A 24,221-nucleotide genomic window follows, 5' to 3' on the forward strand; every position below is an offset into this window, starting at 1 on the left:
GGGGGAAGTGGAGTGGGAGAAGGGGTGTGGGGTTCACCCATTGGTTGGACAGCTGACCTGACTCCACCCACAAATGTAACCTGAAATACTTAACCTCAAGTACCCAGTAGACCCGAAAGACCCCCTCACCCCATCCTCCCCAAGGACTCAAAATACCGGAAAGACCCCGATAACCCAAAATACGCCAAGGACCCTAAATACCCCAAAAGACCCCAAAGACCCAACACACCCCAAAGACTGAAAAGACCCAAAACACCCCAAAGACACAAAAGACCCCAAAGACCTAAAATACAGTGCATTCAGAAAGTATTCAGACCCCTTCACCTTTTTCACATTTTGTCATGTTGCAGCCTTATGCTGAAACCATTTAAATTCATTTTTTCCCTCATTAATCTACACTCAATACCCCATAATGACAAAGAGAAAACAGGATTTTAGAAAGTTTTGCAAATTTATTAAAAAGAAAAAACTGAAATATCACAATGACTTAAGTATTCAGACCCTTTGCTATGACACTTGAAATTTAGCTCAGGTACCTCCCATTTCTCTTGATCATCTTTGAGATGTTTCTACACCTTGAATGGAGTCCACCCGTGGTAAATTCAATTGATTGGACATGATTTGGAAAGGCACACTCCTGTCTATATAAGGTCTCACAGCTGACAATGCATTTCAGAGCAAAAACCAAGCCATGAGGTCGAAGGAACTGCCTGCAGAGCTCAGAGACAGGATTGTGTCGAGGCATAGATCTGCGGAAGCCTACAAAAAAAATTCTGCTGCATTGAAGGTTCCCAAGAGCACAATGGCCTCCATAATTCTTAAATGGAAGAAGTTTGGAACAACCAGGACTCTACCTAGAGCTGGACGCCTGGCCAAACTCATCAATCGGGGGAGAAGGGCCTTGGTAATAGAGGTGACCAAGAACCCGATGGCCACTCTGGCTGAGCTCCAGAGATCCTGTGTGGAAATGGGAGAAACTTCCAGAAGGACAACCATTACTGCAACACTCCACTGATCTGGGCTTTATGGCAGAGTGGCCAGACGGAAGCCTCTCCTCAGTGAAAGACACATGAAAGCCAGCTTGGAGTTTGCAAAAAAACACCGAAAGCACTCTCAGACTGTGAGAAACAAGATTCTGTGGTCTGATGAAACCAAGATTGAACTGTTTGGCCTCAATTCTAAGCGTCATTTCTGGAGGAAACCAGGCACCGCTCATCACCTGCCCAATACCATCCCAACGGTGAAGCATGGTGGTGGCAGCGTCATGCTGTGGGCGTGTTTTTCAGCAGCAGGGACTGGGGGACTGGTCTGGGTTGAGGGAACAATGAATGGAGCAAAGAGATATCCTTCATGAAAACCTGAAACAGAGCGCTGAGGACCTCAGACTGTGCCGAAGTTTCACCTTCCAACAGGACAATGACCCTAAGCACACAGCCAAGACAATGCAGGAGTGGCTGAGGGACAACTCTGTGAAGGTCCTTGAGTGGCCTAGTCAGAGTCCTGACTTGAACCCAATCGAACATCTCTGGAGAGACCTGAAAATGGCTGTCCACCGACGGTCCCCATCCAACCTGACAGAGCTTGAGAGGATCTGCAGAGAAGAATGGCAGAAAATCCCCAAATCCAGGTGTGCAAAGCTTGTCGCATCATGCCCAAGAAGACTCGAGGCTGTAATCGCTGCCAAAGTTCAACTAAGTACTGAGTTAAGGGTCTGAATACTTATGTCAATGTGATATTTCAGTTTTTCCTTTTTATAAATTTGCAAAACTTTCTAAAATCCTGTTTTCTCTTTGTCATCATGGGGTATTGAGTGTTGATTGATGAGGGAAAAAATGAATTTAAACGGTTTCAGCATAAGGCTGCAACATAACAAAATGTGAAAAAAGTGAAGGGGTCTGAATACTTTCTGAATGCACTGTACCTCAAAGACTGAAAAGACCCCAAAGACCGAAAATAACCCAAAGACCGAAAATAACCCAAAGACTGAAAAGACCCCAAATACCCAAAAGGCCCCAAAGACTGAAAAAACCCCAAAGACTCAAAAGACCCCAACACCGAAAAGACCCCCATAAAGAGAGAAAGCAGCATCTTGTGAATATGGATTATTGAAAGAAGAGCTGAATAGAGATAAAATCGTTCTCGTCGTTGCTAATGAGAGTACACGGCGTCACCTCCTGAGGTAACGTGATTTACCTGTAACCGCGGCCATTGAGACGTGTCGGGCAGAGGAGCTCACGGACATGCGGATGAGAACAATGGAGCAGGAAAAGTCGTTGATCGACAGTGTTAATGTCACAGTGAGACAACTACAGCACGTGGACGGACAACCGTGACACATGTAAATACTGTGGTAATGCACACAGACGAGGAAGAGAACACTCTCCAGCCTATGGTAAAACATGCAGATCATGTGGTAGAGCTAATCACTTTACCATGGTATATGCTTTAAGAGCATGAGAAGGCCCACAGCAGGGCAGGTACACAGGGTGTAAAACACTGAACCTGAATAGGAAGACGATAACAGCGGCAATTTCATTTACACAAACGAGTGCATCAGGTGCTGTGACGTCGAGAGGGGGAAATGGTTTGTCACGTCACAACTGCATAATAACTTACAACAATGGCAGCATGAATGGGGGGCAACATGTGACGTATGAGCCGCAAAGACAAGATGAATCCAGAACCTGATACCCGACTCTTACCTAGTGACGAGACTGAAGTTGTATTCGGGCGAGCTGATGACGTCACTGGGACTTTTCAAAACAAGGTGTGTAATACGTGCATGAGCACACAAGGTTGAATTTGAAATTGTGGAGGCCAATCAGAAACTCCTATTATCAGGCTCCACATGTGAGCGCTTGGGACTGATGCACTTCAATGTCCCTGATGAACTGAACCAAATGGAGCACCATCTGACAAGGCCTTTAATCAAACAACATCTGATAATCAGGTACAACGATGTTTTCAAAGGGACAATAGAGTCAGTTCCAGAAGAAGTTCATTTTGACCTGTATGACAGTATCCGTCTAGTACAGTGCGCACCATGCAATGTACCTGTAGCCATGAAGTCTGCCGTGAAGGTACAACTGAACAGACATGAGGCAGATGATCACATTGTCCCCGTGTCCGAACCCACAGACTGGATAAGTAACAGGTTCATCGTGAAAAAGCCTGAGAAGATGAGAATTTGCAAAGATCCAAAGTTTTTGAATCAAGCACAGCAGAGATCTCACATCATGCCAACACTCGAAGATGTCTTGCACAAACTACCAAAGGCTCGGGTATTCACACTTGTAGATGCACGGACACCTTTTTGCAATGCAAGCTAGACGAGGAGAGCAGTTACATGACAACATTCTGGATCCCCTGGGGCAGGTAATGGCGGCTCAAACTGCCTTGTGGAGTCTCCGTAGCACCAGAGGTGTACCAACGCAAGCAGCATGAGCTATTGGCTGGACATGGTGGAGTAGAGCCTGTTGAGGATGACATCCTCATTGTTGGCTGTGGAGACACAGATGATGATGAGGCAGACAGCGACATGATGCATAGTTATTGGTGTTGATGGACCGCTGCAGCTAGATTAAACTAAGACTTGGTTGGAGAAGCTGCAGTTCAAAGTGACAAAGGTTCGTTTCCATGGATACATATTGTCTTAAAATGGCCTGAAACAGATGTGAAGTACCAAAACACAATGCTGCCGTGCAGGAAATAAAGGGCTTGGTCACCTCTGTACCTGTATTAAGGTACTATGACATCTCAAAGCCAATCACCATACAAAGTGACCCAGGCCAAAATGGACTTGGGTGCCGTCTCATGCAAGAGGGACAACCAGTTGCATTTGCCTCAAGGGCACTAACACTGACGTTGCAAAACTATACACAGATCGAAAAATAATGTCTGAGCATGGAGTTTACCTGTCAATATCACCGCTTCCACCACTTCCTGTATGTTCTGACCAGAGAGAGGAGACATCTCGTGCTGATAGAGATTACTGGTGATGCAGAAATGAAATCAGTGTGCAGAATGGCGTGCTATTCAAAGGTCAGAGAGTTATCATACTGAAGTCACTAACGCCCAGAGATGCTGGCACGAATCCACTCCTGCCACATTGGAGGAGAAGCAGCTACAGACAAGCATATGATACTCTCTACTGGAGTCGCCCACACGGCCCTGACAAATTATTAGCATGGACTTATTGACGTACATGGGGAAAGGCTTCCTCCTGATGGTCGATCACTACTCTGACTTCTGGGAAATTGAACTGCTCCCAGATTTGTCTGCCAAGACAACAATCCGGTGATGTAAGGCACAGTTTGCACGTCACGGTCAACCGGACTGTGTGATCTCTGACAATGGTCCTCAATTTGCAGGTGAGCAATTCAGACTCTTTACCACCGAATGGGAATTTGAGCATCTCACCTTTCCATGACATCCAAAAGCCAACGGGAAAGCCGAGTCTGTCATCAAATTCGTAAAGAGCCTGTGCAAGAAAGCTACATGTGATGGCAATGACCCTTGGAAGGCCATACTCCAGTGGAGGAACACACCGACAGAGGGCATGGACAGCAGCCCAGCGCAGCGCTTGATGTCTGAAAGGTTGAAGATGCCTTTACCTGTGGCTGAAGTACCGAAGATTTATGGCATGATATTTCAAAAAGGTTGGGGACAGCGTATGATGACATTTGGTGGATGAGTTGATTGGTTGACAACAACAAGCAGATTCGATTTTGGTTCAGGTCCGAATCCAGATGCTGCCTATCAGTGGGATCCAAAACGTAAACACTTCACGCAGTGGAGGTATGTTCTACCGAGTGCTGTTATTTCCTTATTCCGATGATTTCAAACAAACTTTAAACCTGATGTTCTGAGAAAAGTCCCAACAAACGGAATTGAACTTCTCTGAACAGCTGTGGTTTGCTTGGAACAAAAGTAAAAAGTCCATGTTTCCTCCCACAATCAAACTGTAATGGTCTATTTTGTACGTACCACAATCTGCTCCCTTCCTTGTCATTGATCTTTCCACTCATTAATCGGATCTTGAACCCTTTACTCCGAGTTCAACAGCGACCATCTTTATCTACATTCTTAACTCACCAGACGTCTTGTGTGCTCGCATTAGTTGGTGAACGTTAAAGATCCCACAGTGTCCTTCGCGTAGAGCAGGTAACCCACCTGGAGTGTCATGGATAGTTCTCGCCTTGAGGGCACCACCTGTTTGTTCACAGTTTAGACTCCCGCCAGGTACCAGGTAAGTATGATTTGTTCATCACAGGACATGATGTTGCACCTTCTCAGCATTCCGTCCTCGCATGATGACGTGAAATTTAACTTTGTGACGTCACCATGCCCATTGTTGAATCGTAATCTTATCGCTCAATTGTGACGTCATCACAATAATCTTTTTTATGCGATTCGTTTGCACAGGTGACATGAATTTACCACCAGGTGTACATCCTGACGTGAACAGAGATTCCTCCTCCGGTAAGTTTGTTGTGAAGCGGACAGTTTTGTTTAAATTATTAGTTTAATTTATTTAAGCAAACAGTTTGTTATCTTGTCAAACAGTTTATCTTGTCGAACAGTAAGTTATGTCATTATGTCATATGTCACATTAAATTATGTCAGGAAATCCCGATATCGGGGCCAAAATATCTTACTTCGCATCATCAGATTGCAATGAAATTCCACCACAAACTAGATAACATGTTGAAAAAAACGTCCAACATACCTTTTATTTTGTCCGGTACATTCGATCGTTGATTTGAAAAGCGCTGAACACAAACCAAACTTTCGAGTCGATCGTATGACAGAAATTGAAGAGGTCTCGTGAAAATTCGAAAACGAGGTTGGAAGCGCGAGCATTCCACTACGTCATCGGCTATGACGTACACGGAAATACCGTCCGACAGGCAATGAAAAACCTGTATTTCTGGGAGATCCCCACAGCCTCTCGTAGACATGCGCACAGCTACAGAGGCAGATGTACACCACCGCTGACCTTGTGGGATTGTAACATCGTTACTTTAAAAAGTATATGTTCTACTAGTACCCGACTGCAAAGCCGCAATGAGCCGGCGAAGCCAATGCCTCTTGCCACTATTATACCCATCACGATGGCATCAGTAGGTTAGGTAGTTGATAGTAGGTCGGTGGAGGTACCGTACCTGGTAAGACTTGGTAAAAGAGAAGAGCAGACAGTCCTCCCCAATACCTACATACAATAAATGTCATAAGAAGCTTAAGGAAGTAACTATACGATGTGCTAGCTTAAGGCCTATTTTAAGAAATTTTATCTGGGCTTAACATACGTTTTCACAGTATGTGTGTAGTCTTCTAACTTCAGTCGCTGTCAGGATTGGTTCTCTCTGGGCACTGCGGCTTCCCCCACCAGAAGAAGTTAGCTTGCAGTAAGATCAGTGCCGACAGGTCAGACGATAGCGCCGTTTCAACGGCAATGTGCGACTGTCGTTAATCAAACCGTGTCGATGGCGCTTATTGGCTGACCTAAGCTGATCGCTGATTGGTCAGCTCACAAAATTCCGCAAATTCAGACCTAAAATGACACCATTTGCATTCTGGATTAGATTAAAATTGATAAAATTTACTTCTTGATTAACTCGGTGAATTCCGTCTCAACTTCGGATATTTCCGGCCGTGAAAAATTATCCCCTACGGCCGCGAGATTTCTAAAAAATAATTATTCGTCAATTTTAGAATATTTGACGCCGTTTTCACCCTCCGAAACACGTAATAAGATTTTTTGATATAATTTTTGAAATGCTCGAATCTCATTGGTTCCGGTGTTTGGTGACGATTTTCGTTGAAGATAACGAGGTTGGTCTTAAAGTATTTTAATTACACTCTTACGATGTCTCTCCGAAAAGACCGACTGGACAACCCTCCCATCCACTTTCTGAATAATCCTCTCCAAGAAGTTCTGTCACTCAAGCTTTTGGGTCTCACTATCTGCCATGATCTTTCCTGGGAAAACCACATTTCAAATATGGCCTCCAAAGCCAGTCACCGACTGGGCATCCTCCGTCGTGCGAAGTCCTTCCTTGGCACACCTGAGCTCCTCACCACATACAAGGCTTTCATCTGCAGCTCAATGGAATATTGCTCTCCCCTCTGGGCTGGTGCTCCTGCCTCACACCTAGCTCGTCTTCACGCTGTTGAAACCAAAGCATTCAGAATCATTGGAATCTCCCGCGATGAAGCTAACTCCAAGGGCCTCTCACTCACTCACTGCAGGCAGGTTGGTGGTCTTTCCGTCTTCTACCGACTCCTCTCTGGCCTTGCCCCCCCAGCTCTCTCTGGGCTCTGTCCCGCAAATATTCCTACAGGTCGCACAAGATCTGCCTGCAACCCTCTTATGGTTAAACTGCCAAAATCAAGACTCTCTGCTCACCTTCACTCCTTCATTCCTCTTTTCTCCCGCCTCTGGAACAAACTCCCTCACTCTCTTCAATCCCACTCCACCCTCCAGGTCTTTAAAACAGCTGTTCACCACCATCTCTTATCTTCCCCCATCCAAAACCTTGATGTTTTCTACCCCCGCCAATTTCACCCCAATTCCACTTTTTTGAAATACCAACTTCTGTTCTGGAAGTCCTTGGTGTCCTTGTGTTTTATACTACTCCTACCACCCCCCCCCTTCTCACCCCTCCTCCCCGCAAGCCCTCTCTCTCCCACACATCTCCTTGCTCTCAAATGTTGTGTGCTCTGAAGTGTTTGTGTGCTTCCCCTTCTCTCCCCATCTTGTCTTCCGCTCCCTCTTTTTATATATTTTGTTTGTCTGGTTGATTTGTTTGTGAAGTAAATGTCAGCTCTTTCACGAGCCTCGATTCAGTACACAAAAAAAAAGAAGAAGTTATCATTCCAATATAAGTTTATTGAATCACTGGTATGAATGTCTATTGGTGTCAATTCCATATATTTTCAGGTAACCTCTTGAGGAGGTGACATGATGTATGATGTACGAACAAGGAAACGTTACATCACATGTCAGAAGTTACCCCTGAGACGTTACAAAAAGTTACCCTTAAAGGGATCGCAGCACTCTCCTGTGCAGTGGAGAACAGAACTGATGATGTAGCATTTAGTGTGAGAGAAGAATTGAATGAAGAAGAAGAACAATTTGTTGAGAAGGTACCTGGATGTCATGTCACATGTGGAAATTGTGAAAAAGTGAAATCATCACGTGTCCAACACATGTGACAAAAATGCAGCAACAAACTCTGGGATCATCAGATGTAGATCCACCATGGGTCATCCGCTACTAAATCCATAGACCATAGAAATCAGTGCTTCGTTTGTGTGAAGCAACGAGATCGCACAGGTGAACATCAACTACTACATGTGAGTACGAAGGATCGACAAAATGTGATATGGGAGCAAGAAAAGGTACTCGGTGATGATGATATGGTACACCGTGTCCAGGTATATGGTGACAATTGTGGTGACATGATTGATACTGAGTTCAGGTACCATAAGTCCTGCTTGTGTACAAATATGACAAAGTCTCACCTGCAGATGAAATACACCTGCGATCCAGTGCGTGATGATGCTCTGCAGTGGTTCACCTCTTACAAAGATGGTAACTTATCTGAAGATCCGAACACAATAATCTTTCTGAGTTCACTTCACCACAAATACAGGAGCTGGTTGTCCTTACCTGGTATAGTGAATACCACTTTATACAGGTGCTCCATTCTAAAAAAGGAATGAAGAATACTACGCACACCGTGGATCAAAGGTCATGATAGAACCACAAAAAGGTGAATCTTCTATAAAAAAAATTGTTCATCAGATATGTCAACAGGTTATCTTTCATCAAAGGTTACCTGCCTGAAGAAACGCGCAGAGGAAAGTGGTGACGAACCACAACCACAGGTGCTCATCCTGAAAAGAACGTTATCTTCCACCATTCTGCTAAATCATTCAGGAATGATGTGAAGGACACCTCTGAGAAACTGAGAAGAAGAAGAATCCAGAAGGTGATCTATCGCTGTTTATTCATCGGGATGATTCTGCACATGAATGTGTACCTGTGTCACTCTGCAATCACGTGACCTGGATGGTGAATGATGCAACTCCAGAGATGAATGAGTCAAACTTAAAGTGGAACGGAATGAGAGAAATCGGGAAAAAATACTCAATATGGATCAAGGTATTTGTGCACCTGCAGCAGGTAACCCCACTGGCATTTCACACCTTAAAACAAATCTGGAGGAAAGAAGTGGTTAAAACAAGTACACATACATTCAAAGTACTGTAGCGGTTACCGCTGGGTGTACACAATCGCCTTGCACCTAACAAGGACGCGGCCAGGGAGCAATCACCATGCCGGGCTCGTCCAGGCCGCCCAGACAGGCCCAGACGTGCCTCTCCCGGGCATGCCCGGACTCGCTGTTCCCAGGCTCGCCAGAGCCTCCCGGGCACGCCCGCTCTCGTCTTTCCCGGGCATGCCCAGACTCGTCTTTCCATGGCTCGCCCAGGACACCCGGGCATGCCCGCTCTCGCCTTTCCAGGGCTCGCCCAGGACGCCCGGGCATGCCCGCTCTCGCCTTTCCAGGACTCGCCCAGGACGCCCGGGCACGGCCAGCCTCGCCTTTCCGGGGCTTGCCCAGGACGCCTGGGCAGGTCCAGACTCACCTTTCCAGGACTCGCCCTTGACGCCCGGGCATGCCCGGTCTCGCTTTTCCCGGGCAAACGCTCCGGCATAATGTGTATATATATTGCTGCCCGATAAACGGGCTTTTCAGACTACCCGAGTTTGATACGTGCAATAAAGCAACTCGGACGAATTTCCATCTTTGGTCGCGTCAATCCTTCCGACTCACGTTGGAGCATAGCTCCTTCATTGGTGACCCTGAACATGGACACGGCAGTTGCCCTTAAACTGCCCACCTTCTGGGAGGCTCACGCGGCTGTTTGGTTCGCCCAGGCGGACTCCCAGTTCGCCCTGCGAGGCATCACCACCGACGACACCCGCTTCCACCATGTGGTAGCAGCGCTTGGCTCCGCCACCGCGGCCCACGCCCTGAGCCTCCTCGAGCACCCGCCAGCCACTGACAAGTACGGCGCGATCAAGACGCTCCTCCTCGACGCTTTCGCCCTCTCACCGGCAGAACGCGCACGACGCCTGCTCGACCTGCCTGAGCTCGGCGACACGCGCCCGTCCGAGCGAATGGACTACATGCTCTCGTTGCTCGGTGAGCACTCTCCGGATTTTCTGTTCCGAGAGCTGTTCCTCCGCCAGCTGCCTAACCAGGTATGCCTCGCCCTGGCAGGCACGTCGATCACGGATCCCCACGCCCTCACCAGGGAAGCCGACAAGATCTCCCCTGCAGGCCAGCACATCGGAGCGGCTACCTGGAGCCCGCCGCCAGCGGACCCGGTGCCAGCCCGCCCGCCACCGTCCGAGTCGACGCCAATGATGACCGAGCACCCTGCGCGGTTAGAGGCCGAACTGCCGGTGCAACTGGCGGCCGCCACGCCGCGCCGACTGCTTCCAACATGACGGCCGGGGCCTCCACCTGACCAGGCGTGGTGTCATTACCATGCCAGGTTCGGCTACAAGGCTCGGACATGCCGACCCCCGTGCACTTTCGGCAAGTCGGGAAACGGCCGGGCCGGCGTTCATTACCAGCCATGAGCACCGGCCACTCGGGCAACTTGCTTTTTATTAAGGACAAAGCGTCCGGGCGGCGTTTCCTTTGTGACACCGGCGCCCAAATGAGCGTCATACCCGCCTCCGAAAAGGACAGGCAGAACGCCGTTTGCGGCCCCTCCTTGGTCGCTGCTAATGGATCGGCCATACGCACCTTCGGCCCACGCAATGTCACCCTCTGCTTCGGCAGCCAGCGCTTTCAGTGGACCTTTGTGACCGCAAGCGTCCCCATGGCTTTGCTGGGTGCCGACTTCCTCTGCGCGCACAGGCTGCTGGTCGACGTCAAACGGCATCGCCTTGTCAACGCCGAGACCTTCAGCTCCCTGGCATGTACGATGAGCAGCTCCGCACCGACCGAACTGGCATGCCCCCTCCCGACGGCGAATGAGTTTGCTCGCCTGCTCGCGGAATTCCCGGCCCTCACGCGGCCGAAGTTTTCAGCCGTCGCAGTGCGACATGGGATCGAGCACCACATACCCACTACGGGCCCGCCGGTCTACGCCAGAGCCCGCCGCCTCGACCCGGCCAAGCTCGCCGTGGCCAAAGCCGAGTTTGACGCGTTGGAGCGCCTCGGCATCCTGCGGCGCTCCGATAGCGCATGGGCCCCACCACTGCACATCGTGCCAAAGCCGGGGGGCGGATGGCGCCCGTGTGGTGACTACCGCCGCCTCAACGACGCTACCAACCCCGACAGGTATCCGATCCCGCACATCCAAGACTTTTCCGCTCGTTTGGCGGGACGGGTTATTTTTTCAAAAATTGACCTGATACGGGGATACCACCAGGTACTTGTCAGGCTGGCCGACGTCCTGAAAACGGCCGTCATCACGCCGTTCGGCCTGTTCGAATTTTTGAGGATGCCGTTTGGCCTCAAGAACACGGCCCAGGCATTCCAACGCTTGATGGACGGCGTGCTGCACGACCTGCCATTTCGTTTCGTCTGTCTGGACGACATCCTCATCGCCAGCATGTCCCGGGCCGAGCACATCCTCCACCTCCGAACGCTGTTCGGACGCCTCAGCGAGCACGGCTTAATTGTCAACCTGGCCAAATGCCACTTCGGCACGATGACCGTTGACTTTTTGGGCCACCGCATCACCAAGACTGGGGCCGTGCCGCTGCCGACAAAGGTCGAGGCCATCACCAAGTTCCCGCGTCCCCGCTCCATCAAGGCCCTGCAAGAGTTCCTCGGCATGGTGAATTTTTATCACCGATTCGTGCCCCGTGCTGCTCAGCTCATGCGGCCCCTTTACGAAGCCCTCCGGGGCAAGCCGGCCAAGCATGACATCATTTGGTCCGCGACCATGGACGCGGCATTCACGAGCGCGAAGTGGGCTCTCGCCGACGCAACGCTGCTGGCTCACCCGGTGCTCAACGCTCCCATCGCCCTCACTACGGACACCTCCAACTATGCGGTCGGCGCAGTCCATGAACAATGGGTGAACGGGGTTTGGTAGCCACTCGCTTTTTTCAGCCGGCAACTCTGGCCGAACGAGTTAAAATACAGCACGTTTGACCGCGAGCTCCTCGGTCTATTCCTGGCCGTTCGCCATTTCCGCCACCTCCTCGAGGGCCGCCCGTTCACGGCTTTCGTCGACCACAAGCCATTGGTTTATGCAATGGCCAAAGTCACGGAGCCATGGTCGGCCCGCCAGCAGCGCCACCTCTCCGCCGTGTCGGAATTTACCACGGACATCCGGCACGTCGCCGGCAAAGACAACGCCGTGGCCGACTGTCTTTCTCGGGCCAGCACGAACGCGGTCCACCTCGGCGTGGACTTCGCGCTCAAGGCGGCCGACCAAACCACCGACACCGTGGTGCAGGCCCTCCGGGCGGCGGACACGGGCCTCCGCCTGGCCGACATCCCCTTCGCGGACACTGTCCTGCTCTGCGACGTCTCCCAAAGCCAGCCTCGCCCCATCGTGCCCGTTATCTGGCAGCACCGCATCTTCGCCTCCATCCACGGCCTTTCTCACCCGGGCCGGAAAGCTTCTCAGAAGCTGGTGTCGGCGCGTTTCGTCTGGCACTGCCTTCTTCGGGACGTCCGCGACTGGGCCAACACCTGCACTGCCTGCCAGCGGGCCAAGGTCCACTGCCACACCCAGGCCCCGCTGGCACCTTTCACCGTGCCCAAACGGCGTTTCGACCACATCAACGTGGACCTCGTTGGCCCCCTTCCCCCTTCGCGGGGTTTCACCCACCTGCTCACCATGGTGGACAGGACCACCAGGTGGCCGGAGGCCGTTCCCCTCATTTCCACCACCACCGCCGACGTGGCGCAGGCTTTCATCGCCACCTGGGTCGCCCATTTCGGCGCACCGGCAGACATCTCTTCGGACCACGGTCCGCAGTTCACCTCCGAGCTGTGGGGCGTGGTCGCCCGCAACCTGGGAGTCCAGCTCCACCGTGCCACAGCCTACCACCCCCAAGCCAATGGGTTGTGCGAGCGTTTTCACCGCTCCATGAAGGCCGCGCTCATGGCCGGCCTTCAGAACGACGGTTGGGCCGACTGGCTGCCGTGGGTCCTTTTGGGCCTCCGCACGGCCCCCAAGGAGGACCTCCAGGCATCCACCGCCGAGCTCGTCTACGGCCAGCCGCTCCGTGTTCCGGGCGAGTTCGTGCCCGATGCTACCAGTCCCTGGTCCGCAGCTCGCCAGCGCTCGGACCTCCAGGAGGCCGCCCGACGATTTGCCCCCGTGCCAACGTCCCGCCACGGTGGCCCCCAGTCCTACGTCCCCCCAGCACTTCGCACAGCAGAGTACGTCTTTGTGCATCATGACGCACACCGGGGGCCACTCCGGCCGCCGTACGACGGGCCCTTCTGGGTCCTGCGACGGGACGACAAGTCATTCGTCATCGACTTCGGCGGCCGGTCGGACCGGATTTCAGTGGACCGCCTCAAGCCGGCGCATGTGGACGTCGACCAACCACCACGGTTGGCCCTTCCTCCGCGGCGAGGCTGCCCCCCATCCACAGTTCCCCCCGCTCGACCACCCACCACCGCATCGGACCCCCCCACCCCCACGACCCTCCAGGGGTCGCTTCGGCCGCGTCATCAGGACCCCCCTTAAATTGACCCTTCCGGTGCAAGTCGATTCTGGAGGGGTGTGTGTAGCGGTTACCGCTGGGTGTACTCAATCGCCTTGCACCTACCAAGGATGTGGCCAGGGAGCAATCACCATGCCGGGCTCGTCCAGGCCGCCCGGACAGGCCCAGACGCGCCTCTCCCGGGCATGCCCGGACTCGCTGTTCCCGGGCTCGCCCGAGCCTCCCGGGCACGCCCGGTCTCATCGTTCCCGGGCATGCCCAGACTCTTCTTTCCAGGGCTCGCCCAGGACACCCGGGCATGCCCGCTCTCGCCTTTCCAGGGCTCGCCCAGGACGCCCGGGCATGCCTGCTCTCGCCTTTCCAGGACTCGCCCAGGATGCCCGGGCACGCCCAGCCTCGCCTTTCCAGGGCTCGCCCAGGATGCCCGGGCAGGTCCAGACTCGCCTTTCCAGGACTCGCCCTTGACGCCCGGGCATGCCCGGTCTCGCTTTTCCCGGGCAAACGCTCCGGCATAATGTGTATATATATTGCTGCCCGATAAATGGGCTTTTCAGAGTACCCGAGTTTGATACGTGCAATAAAGCAACTCGGACGAATTTCTGTCTTTGGTCGCGTCAATCCTTCCGACTCGCGTTGGAGCATAGCTCCTTCAGTACAACGCCCCCATGCCAAATAATGAAATATCCTACAGCGCGGCATTGCCGGGGCGCCTGCGGCGCCCAGCAATACCGCAGTGCAGCTCATAGAGGCTGCATTGGGAGGGAGAGGTGTACACTAATTGATTGATTAATTGTATAATTAAAATCAATAAAAGATTATCACAAAATATTTTCTTAATCAATTGGCTAATGGCTAACCACTAGTGCTTCATCGGAAGATGTATCTTATAGAAATTTAATCAAATAAGTCATTAATAAAAAATTAAATAATTAATTGATTAATCAATAAGTAATTCATCGATTAATCAATAAATAATGAATCGATTAAATGATTAATCAATAAATCAAAAATATCCTTGATAGCCACATCACTTGGTCACTGTCATGTCCAAATATTAGCTTCCCAGCTCAAAAGGTGCCTGAGATATTGGCCAAATGAGAAAGAATATAAATAAATGATTATTAATGAAAATAAGTAAATAATAATCATTAAAAAATTAAATTATCAATCAATTCGGTCACAGAACACATAAACCACCACCATTTCATCAGAATCTAAGTGGGAATTTTTTATTTATTTAGTAATTAATCGAATAATTAAATAATTAATCGATTCATTGATTACTTGATAAATCAATAAACCAAAAATATCCTTGATAGCCACATCCCTTGGTCACTCATGTCCAAATATTAGCTTCTGAGCTCAAAAGGTGCCTGAGATATTGGCCAAATGAGAAAGAAGATAAATAAATGATTAATAATGAAAATAAATAAATAATAATCATAAAAAAATTAAATTATTAATCAATTCGGTCAGAGAACACATAAACCACCACCATTTCATCAGAATCTGTAACTTTAAATAAAAAAAATTGTAATTAATCAAATAATTAAATAATTAATCGATTAATTGATTAATTGATTAATTAATAAATCAAAAATAGCCTTTGCAGCCAAATCACCTGGTCATTGGCATGTCCAAATATCAGCTTCCTAACTCAAAAGGTGCCTGAGTTAATGGTCAGAAGAGAAAGGAAATTTGATTAATTAAATAAGTACTTAATTAATCGCTAATAATTAAATAACTCCTTAATTAATTGATTAATCAAAAAACAAAAAATAAAGTTTTTGACAAAGGACTTGCTCACTATTGTGCCGAAATTTCAGCTTCCTAGCTCAAAGGATGGCTGAGATATCGTCTGGACAAACAAACAAGCAAACAAACAAGGAAACAAGGAAACAACCAGAGTGAAAACTGAGTACTCTCTTTCAGCGTGCGTCACTGCCGAGCCCCCTTCGGTGCCCGGCAATGACGATTTGCAATGCCTGGAGAGGGCATAGGAAAGGTGCGGTGTACAATATTGACCCGTTTTATCAATATCATCAGGTATCAACGAGCCAGAGATATATCTCTTCCATGTCACGGACTAGTGAGGAGGACCAGGAACAAGGTGAGCTCTTGATTCCCACAAACCATAAAGGTGGAAAATTTACTCAAAGTTCCATTGATAACCTGGACTTCCATGAACACACTGGAAGGTACAACAACGCGTGGCACTACCCACAACATCTACCAACATTCAGGTAACGATGATGAGGTGAAAGCTGATACATCAGGACCATGAACCAAAACACCTGGAAGAGCTCCATGGGCAGGAATTCAGCACTTCCAGACTAAGGTGAGTGGTCTAACCTGGAGAGATCGACAGCAAAGTCGTTCCTTGTCCAGCCGGAAACTTGTACAAGAACCAAGAGCGACCAATGTGTCTTGTGTACATCAACATGGTCCTTGTACTAAAAAGGTGTGTGGAAAGTGAAAGAGCTGGCAGGTGGGAACAGCACCTTGAGGTATAAACATGCTGCCATACCTGATATGTACTGGACACAGTAAACACGTGACAGGTATCCCACAATACCTGATGGTGACGAAGAAGTATCTATCACGAGATACAGGTACAGAATTCCAAAAGGTACATTTCACTGTGAGTGAAACTCGCGGTAAGTTCAATGGTGTTTGGACTGACGAGGCTTCAGAACAGAACCAGGTATGGTGTTTAATCATGGATCCTTCTTCTTCTTCTTTTGAATGCGGCACAAGGTGTTGGGGTCGCGTCATTGACTGAGTGCAGTGACCTGTGAAGTTGAGGACCAATGACCTGTGCAGGTTACAGTGGATTTGTTCTGTAATTTGTTCAGGATGCCGGCGATAGCTCACCTGCTCTTCACGAAGGATACCGTGGGATCTTTAACGTTCAACAACTAATATCGGTAGACGGGATTCCCGTTTGATGTTCATCCGAGGGACGGTACTCGCATTGATGGATCATCCTACCTGTGAAACACCATGATGAGCCCCCTACCGCGCATTGATTGATCATCCTACCTGTGAAACACCATGATGAGCCCCATACCGTGCATTGATGGATCATCCTACCTGTGAAACACCATGATGAGCCCCATACCGTGCATTGATGGATCATCCTACCTGTGAAACACCTGGATGAGCCCCCTACCGTACATTGATGGATCATCCTACCTGTGAAACACCGGGATGAGCCCCATACCGCGCATTGATGGATCATCCTACCTGTGAAACACAATGATGAGCCCCATACCGCGCATTGATGGATCATCCTACCTGTGAAACACCGTGATGAGCCCCATACCGCGCATTGATGGATCATCCTACCTGTGAAACACCATGATGAGCCCCATACCGTGCATTGATGGATCATCCGACCTGTGAAACACCTGGATGAGCCCCCTACCGCACATTGATGGGTCATCCTACCTGTGAAACACCGGGATGAGCCCCATACCGTGCATTGATGGATCATCCTACCTGTGAAACACAATGATGAACCCCATACCGCCCATTGATGGATCATCCTCCCTGTGAAACACCGGGATGAGCCCCCTACCGCCCATTGATGGATCATCCTACCTGTGAAACACCGGGATGAGCCCCATACCGCGCATTGATGGATCGTCCTACCTGTGAAACACGATGATGAGCCCCATACCGCGCATTGATGGATCATTCTACCTGTGAAACACCCTTGTTTTCAATTCCACTCTGCATTGTTCCCTATTGTGACGTCACAAAGCATGTTTCGTACATGTTTTATCGCAGGTTTTTCACTCACGATACAAACGTAACACCTGGGAAGATTCGTCATGCAGGTTGTAATATCAACATTCAATGGCATCGACGTGTAAAATAAAAAAGAGAAGTGAATTGGTGAATGTTTAACATGAAGGTGTTTACCTGTTCTTTGTTTAAATATCCGTGGATAGCGAGATCGAAGTCCCCACGACCAAAAATTGTCGGATCGAGTTTCCCCCAATTGGGGGAAATTCGAGGGTGAACCCCAACCTGCCCCACCCGGAGTGCAATGTCGCCCTGAGGGCAGCACCTGTATGATCACGGTTTACCTCCCGCCAGGTGAATATGAAATGTTTATCACAGTACATGATGTGACACCTTCTCTGGAATTTGCATTCACTTGATGACGCTAAATTAACTTCGTGACGTCACTACACTGGTTATTAAATGATTTTATCTCTGTGTTTTGATTGGATGGAAGAGATTTCCACGAAGATTAAGATTAAAACCTCCGAGGGAAACAATGAGAACCTGACGTTTCGGTTGTGAACCCTTCATCGGCACAAAAGAGAAAGTAACATCGGAAATGTCACCTGGTCATGTTTCCAACAGTGTGATTAGGGATACCTGATGAACGTTCTGTTAATTCCATCCAGGGATCCACATTCTACCTGTGATCCGATCCAAACACACTCTCACCTTCACTATAAAGGTGGGTTTTCACGGGACACGCGAACGGTTCGCGAAGGATGCGAATGTCGAAAAAATGGCAAAGTCCAACATTCGTATTTTAGGCTCCAAAAGTTCGCCAAACATGCGCGGGGGTTCGGAAGCGTCGTCAATTGTTCGCCGGGAATTTCAAACTTTTTTGAAATTCCCGCCGAACAAAAAACGACTCCTGCGAACAACTGACGACGCTTCCGAACCCCCGCGCATGTTTGGCGAACTTTTGGAGCCTAAAATACGAATGTTGGACTTTGCCATTTTTTCGACATTCGCCTCCTTCGCGAACCGTTCGCGTGTCCCGTGAAAACCCACCTTTACCGCTCGTGCCCCATTCCAGGTAAACACAAAGTGTTTCATCTACCTGGAGGGATTTTTTTCACTCAAACATCCCGTTCAATCACACCTTTGAAGAAGAAGAATCTGTATTGTATCGTGAAGAGAATGAAGAGTTCAGGTTAAAGTTCATTTCACATTAAATAAGATAAACAACGAACTTATTAAATTATATAAACTTTATTATAATATAAACATTAATCAGTGATGACATCGTCATGAACAGGTAAATGATTTGATTGATTTGAACCCAAAATACCCGGATCAGTTCGTGATGAAAGTTTATTTCACTAAATGTACAAAATGAACGGAACCACCATCACCCCAAACCGCAATAGCGGGTTTAACGGGGTCCATGAAGTTCCCCCTGAACACGTGCAGGACCCGCGAGTCCCCGAAACACGTCAACTCTCCCGCCTCGCAATCCAAGAAGAACCCAAACCGTTCATGATCCCCCGGGACGGACAGGAAGGTACGTTGAACGTTGTGATATGCGGAGAATTCGTCATCACATTTCTCTAAACACCAAGACTCGGGATTCTCTCCCAACCTGCTCTCTGCCCCTTTTCTCCCCATGGAGTTTAAACAGATCCCGATTCTGCACAAACGACTCGACCTCACATCGACCTCCCAGTAATGGCGACCTGAGGAGAAACAATCACAGGAAACAACTTGTATATAAACATCAAACCGATCAGGATGTTCTGGGTACTGATTCTCGGTCCCGGTTCGAGTCGCCGTCCTGAGACCCCGGAGATCTTGATCTGTCGATGTGCAGAGTTTGGGTCCAGACTCGGGCTCCATCCATCTGCGGACACGAACACGGAGTCGCGGACATTGTTAGACAAACGGACAAAAACAAACACATTAATCTTTTTATCACAAAAAAACTTTTATTACAACAATTGTTTTTATTCATTTATGCACATTGCCGATGTTACCTTCTCCCCCCGTCCCCCCATGCCCCCACGTGATGCTGTGGGCACATTACCGATGTTACCGTCTCCCCCCGTCCCCCCACGTGATGCTGTGGGCACATTACCGATGTTACCGTCTCCCCCCGTCCCCCCATGCCCCCACGTGATACTGTGGGCACATTGCCGATGTTACCCTCTCCCCTTCATAAATGTGTGTTTGCACCCTGAGTCTGGAGTTTGTAACTTATAAGAAGTCGCCGTGGATAAGGAACAATGGCGGACAGACAACGGTGTTTATATGTATCAATGTATCTGTTTATGTGGAAGTGACGCGTCGTATAATGAAAGCAGATCGGACAAAAAGGGGGAAAATAAAATAGAACAACAAAGGCGAGGCACCGGGGGGTGGGGGGAGAGGGATGCGGGGGGGGGGGGGGAGAGGGGCTGCTTCGTTCGTTGATATACGTAATTTTTATCTCACCTGGAACAAAGTTCAGGTGAGCTTATGCGATGACGCGTCGTCCGTCTGTAAACACTTGCAACTTATTCTGCGAAACCGCTGATGAGATTTTGACCAAATTTGGCACAAATTGTATTTGTTGTGTTCTGTCTAAAGTTTGTTTAGGGCAATAAAAAAGTCGGGGCCTTAGGGGGTCAAAGTGGATCCACGTTTGACCCCAAAATAGGTATTTGCTTTTTCCCTGAAACTACGCACATTATTTCGATGAAACTCCCCCACAACCTTCACCACCCGTGATGTACAAATGTTTGTTCAAGGAATTAGAAAAGAGGGTAAACTAGGTGGGTGGGAGTGGACCCCAAAATAGGTATGTTTTTGTTTGTTTAAAGACATGATTATGTTCGTTTGATTCTCCCTGCTGTCCTGTCTTCTCGCAACCATTGAAATTGGTTTAAAATACATTTAGTCAGTGCAGTTTCTGTTTATTCAACCAGGTGAGCGCCAGGTGTGTTGCCCATATTTTTACTCGGTAAATGAAGGAACTAAATAAAATAGACTCAATCTGAGGAGGGAGCAGGGGTGTTCCATCCATTACCAAGCTGCTTGGAGAGCGCTCACCAAGCAGCTCAAGCACTCGAACAAGCTTTATTGTACACAAACCGACCTGTTCTGACGCAGGGCACACTCGAGTTGAGTGGACAAAATGAGGGAATTAAGACCCCAAGCAAAGCGACCTGAACGCAGGCTGACCAAAGATAAGCCTGTGAGTGTAAATTATCTTAAACACACACACACAAACACACCGTTTTCATTCATGTAATCCCTTGGGGGTGGAGAAGTATGTATGCAAAGTTTGGGGGTACTGCGTTTCATGGTTTCTGAGTTAACGAGGAGACGGACGGGCGGACGGATGGACGGACGGACACACACACACACACACACACACACACACACACACACACACACACACACACACACACACACACACACACACACCTTTTTATTATTATAGAGAAATGATTCCACAATGTTTGTTGATGTAAGATGTTTCTGTGAGAGATTGGGAAATATCTTACAAATTCCTTCAGGGTTGTAAATTTTATCTGGGACGAACGAGCAATTTATACCGGATTATGTTTCAGAACGAACCAGGATTTGTCAAGAAAGATCTTCTTCTGATTACATCGTTGGTGAGAGGGGAGGACGAAAGAAAGAGGGGAATGGGGTAGTGGGGAAGAGAGAGAGAGGGGGGGATGGGGTAGTGGGGAAGAGAGAGACGGCGATGGGGTAGTGGGGAAGAGAGAGAGGGGGATGGGGTATTGGGGAAGAGAGAGAGGGGGATGGGGGTAGTGGGAGACAGCGAGGAGGATGGGGTAGTGGGAGACAGAGAGGAGGATGGGGTAGTGGGGAAGAGAGAGGGGGGATGGGGTAGTGGGGAAGAGAGAGAGGGGATGGGGTAGTGGGAGACAGAGAGGACGATGGGGTAGTGGGAGACAGAGAGGAGGATGGGGTAGTGGGGAAGAGAGAGAGGAGGATGGGGTAGTGGGGAAGAGAGAGAGAGGAGGATGGGGTCGTGGGGAAGAGAGAGAGGAGATGGGGGTAGTGGGAGACAGAGAGGAGGGTGGGGATAGTGGGGAAGATAGAGGGGGGGGTGGGGTCGTGGGGAAGAGAGAGAGGAGGATGGGGTAGTGGGAGACAGAGAGGAGGATGGGGTAGTGGGGAAGAGAGAGGGGGGATGGGGAAGTGGGAAAGAGAAAGAGGAGGATGGGGTAGTGGGGAAGAGAGAGAGGAGGATGGGGGTAGTGGGAGACAGAGAGGAGAATGGGGTAGTGGGGAAGAGAGAGGGGGGATGGGGAAGTGGGAAAGAGAGAGAGGAGGATGGGGTAGTGGGGGAGAGAGAGAGGGGGATGGGGTAGTGGGGAAGAGAGAGAGGAGGATGGGGTAGTGGGGAAGAGAGAGAGGAGGATGGGGTAGTGGGGGAGAGAGAGAGGGGGATGGGGGTAGTGGGGAAGAGAGAGAGGAGGATGGGGGTAGTGGGAGACAGAGAGGAGGATGGGGTAGTGGGGAAGAGAGAGAGGGGATGGGGTAGTGGGGAAGAGAGAGGGGATGGGGTAGTGGCGAAGAGAGAGAGAGAGGGGTTGGGGTAGTTGGGGAGAGAGAGAGGGATGGAGTAGTGCGGGAGAAAGAGGAGTGGAGAGAGAGGGAGGGGCTGGGATAGTCGGGGAGAGGGATGGGGAGAGAGAGAAGCGAGGAGAGAGAGGGATGGGAAGAGAGAGGGATGGGAAGAGAGAGTGAGGGGAAGAGAGAGGGAGGGGGATGAGAGATGAGGGAGGACAGGGTGGGGATTAAGAAAGGCCTTTAATCAGCAAACACAAGTTTGGACTATCCCCTCCTCCTGGTTGGACATCGTTCAATTAAACAAACTTTGGGTCTTGTGACACTTGACAAGAGGGAAAATCGAGTTGGAAAATAAATAAGTGGAATAGAGTGAAGGAAAATATAAATAGGGAAATAAAACAGAAGGAAAAGGAAAGAATGAAAAGAAGAAAATATGGAATTTTAAATTATCTGTAAATGGAAGGAAGAAGAAGAACCCCCTCCCCAATTCCCTTCACTTACAAAGTCTTCTCAAGTTGTTCTGCTCCAGCTCCACCTTCTCCGGATGCTCCACCGGTCCTTCTGTGGAAATGATTAAAGATTAACAAAAATTACCAGATGTGAAATTCACTTGTTTTTATGTTTATGAACATTTTAAAAACTTTTAACCAAAAATCTAAACACAACAAACATGGGGGAAGAGACATGGAACCTCCATTTTGTATTAAATAAAACATAATTTTAATTGATGAATGAAGGAAATTTCACAACATTGTTCTTACATTTCTCTCTGATGTATTAAAATCGAGTGATCGCAAATTCGTTTTCTCCGCAAGATAGAAAGAATCTTTCGTTCTTCACTGGAATTGAACATCACATTATTCCAGGAACATGTGACTTATTGAATGTGCATGTGAATGATTCAATGTGCATGTAATTGCTTCAAGGTACATGTGATTGATTCAAGGTACATGTGAATGATTCAAGGTACACGTGAATGATTCAAGGAACTTGCGAATTATTCAATATGCATGTAATTGATTCAAGGTACATGTGAATGATTCAAGGTACATGTGAATGATTCAAGGTGCATGTGAATGATTCAAGGTACATGTGAATGATTCAAGGTACATGTGAATGATTCAAGGAACTTGTGAATTATTCAATATGCATGTGATTGATTCAAGGTACATGTGAATGATTCAAGGTACATGTGAATGATTCAAGGTACATGTGATTGATTCAAGGTACATGTGAATGATTCAAGGTACATGTGAATGATTCAAGGTGCATGTGAATGATTCAAGGTACATGTGAATGATTCAAGGTACATGTGAATTATTCAAGGAACATGTGAATTATTCAATGTGCATGTAATTGATTCCAGGTACATGTGAATATTTCAAGGTACATGTGAATGATTCAAGGTACATGTGAATGATTCAAGGTACATGTGAATGATTTTAGGAACATGTGAATGATTTATGTTGATGTGAGCTCGTTCTTGGTAAAATTAATCAATTGATTGCTCCGTGATAAAATTATAGATTTAAAAATTCCCTTTACCAACTTAGAATTTTTAGCTCACCTGGACTTTAGTACGGTGAGCTTATGCGATCGAGGATTGTCCATAAGTGAGTGGAGTGGAGTGGAGTGAGTGAGTGAGTGAGTGAGTGAGGGATTGGGTCTGTAAACACTTCAGTCATTATCGCTTGAACGAAACACATGATTTTGATTCAATTTAGTGAGGTTCACTATGTTTTTTCGTTCAAAATCGTGGTAGATTAGCAAACCTATACATTTTTGGAAACGTTATTACATGGAAAATCTGAAAATCAATGTTTACATTTGCCAATTCCGACCAATTCGATTTGACCAATTCGACCAATCGACCAATTCCATTCGACCAATTCGACCATTCGACCAATCGATTCGATCGACCATTCGACCATTCGACCAATTCCATTTGCCAATCAATTTGACCGACCTTTGCTTGTGTGGAACGGACTGTGAAAACGATGCGGACTATATTGTCGGATACGACACACAGGACAGTGATGACGAACTCTAAATGGCATATTCTGTAATCGTGTATGTTTGATGCCATTGACTGCCTGTGTATATTTTGTCATCGACTGCCTGTGTAGATGTGAAGTTATACTGACTGCATGTGTATATATGATTTTGCTGACTGCCTGTGTAT

At 48.5% G+C, this 24,221-nt stretch overlaps 1 protein-coding gene and 1 long non-coding RNA gene across 20 annotated transcripts in view; both read right to left on the reverse strand.

Annotated features, from left to right (window-relative positions):
* The window catches only part of LOC137418230 (E3 ubiquitin/ISG15 ligase TRIM25-like), a 1,962,167-nt gene that overhangs the window by 1,245,812 nt on the left and 692,134 nt on the right, over nt 1-24,221 (reverse strand). The gene's annotated exons all lie outside the window — the stretch shown is intronic.
* LOC144889695 (uncharacterized) lies at nt 19,284-23,179 on the reverse strand. Its single transcript, XR_013622008.1, has 3 exons — nt 22,801-23,179; nt 22,541-22,600; nt 19,284-19,352 (listed from the first exon to the last, which is right to left on the reverse strand). It is a non-coding gene; the product is annotated as an uncharacterized LOC144889695 (long non-coding RNA).

Source organism: Myxine glutinosa, chromosome 1, assembly GCF_964187855.1.
Source record: "Myxine glutinosa chromosome 1, kmMyxGlut1.1, whole genome shotgun sequence".
Lineage (NCBI taxonomy): Eukaryota > Metazoa > Chordata > Myxini > Myxiniformes > Myxinidae > Myxine > Myxine glutinosa.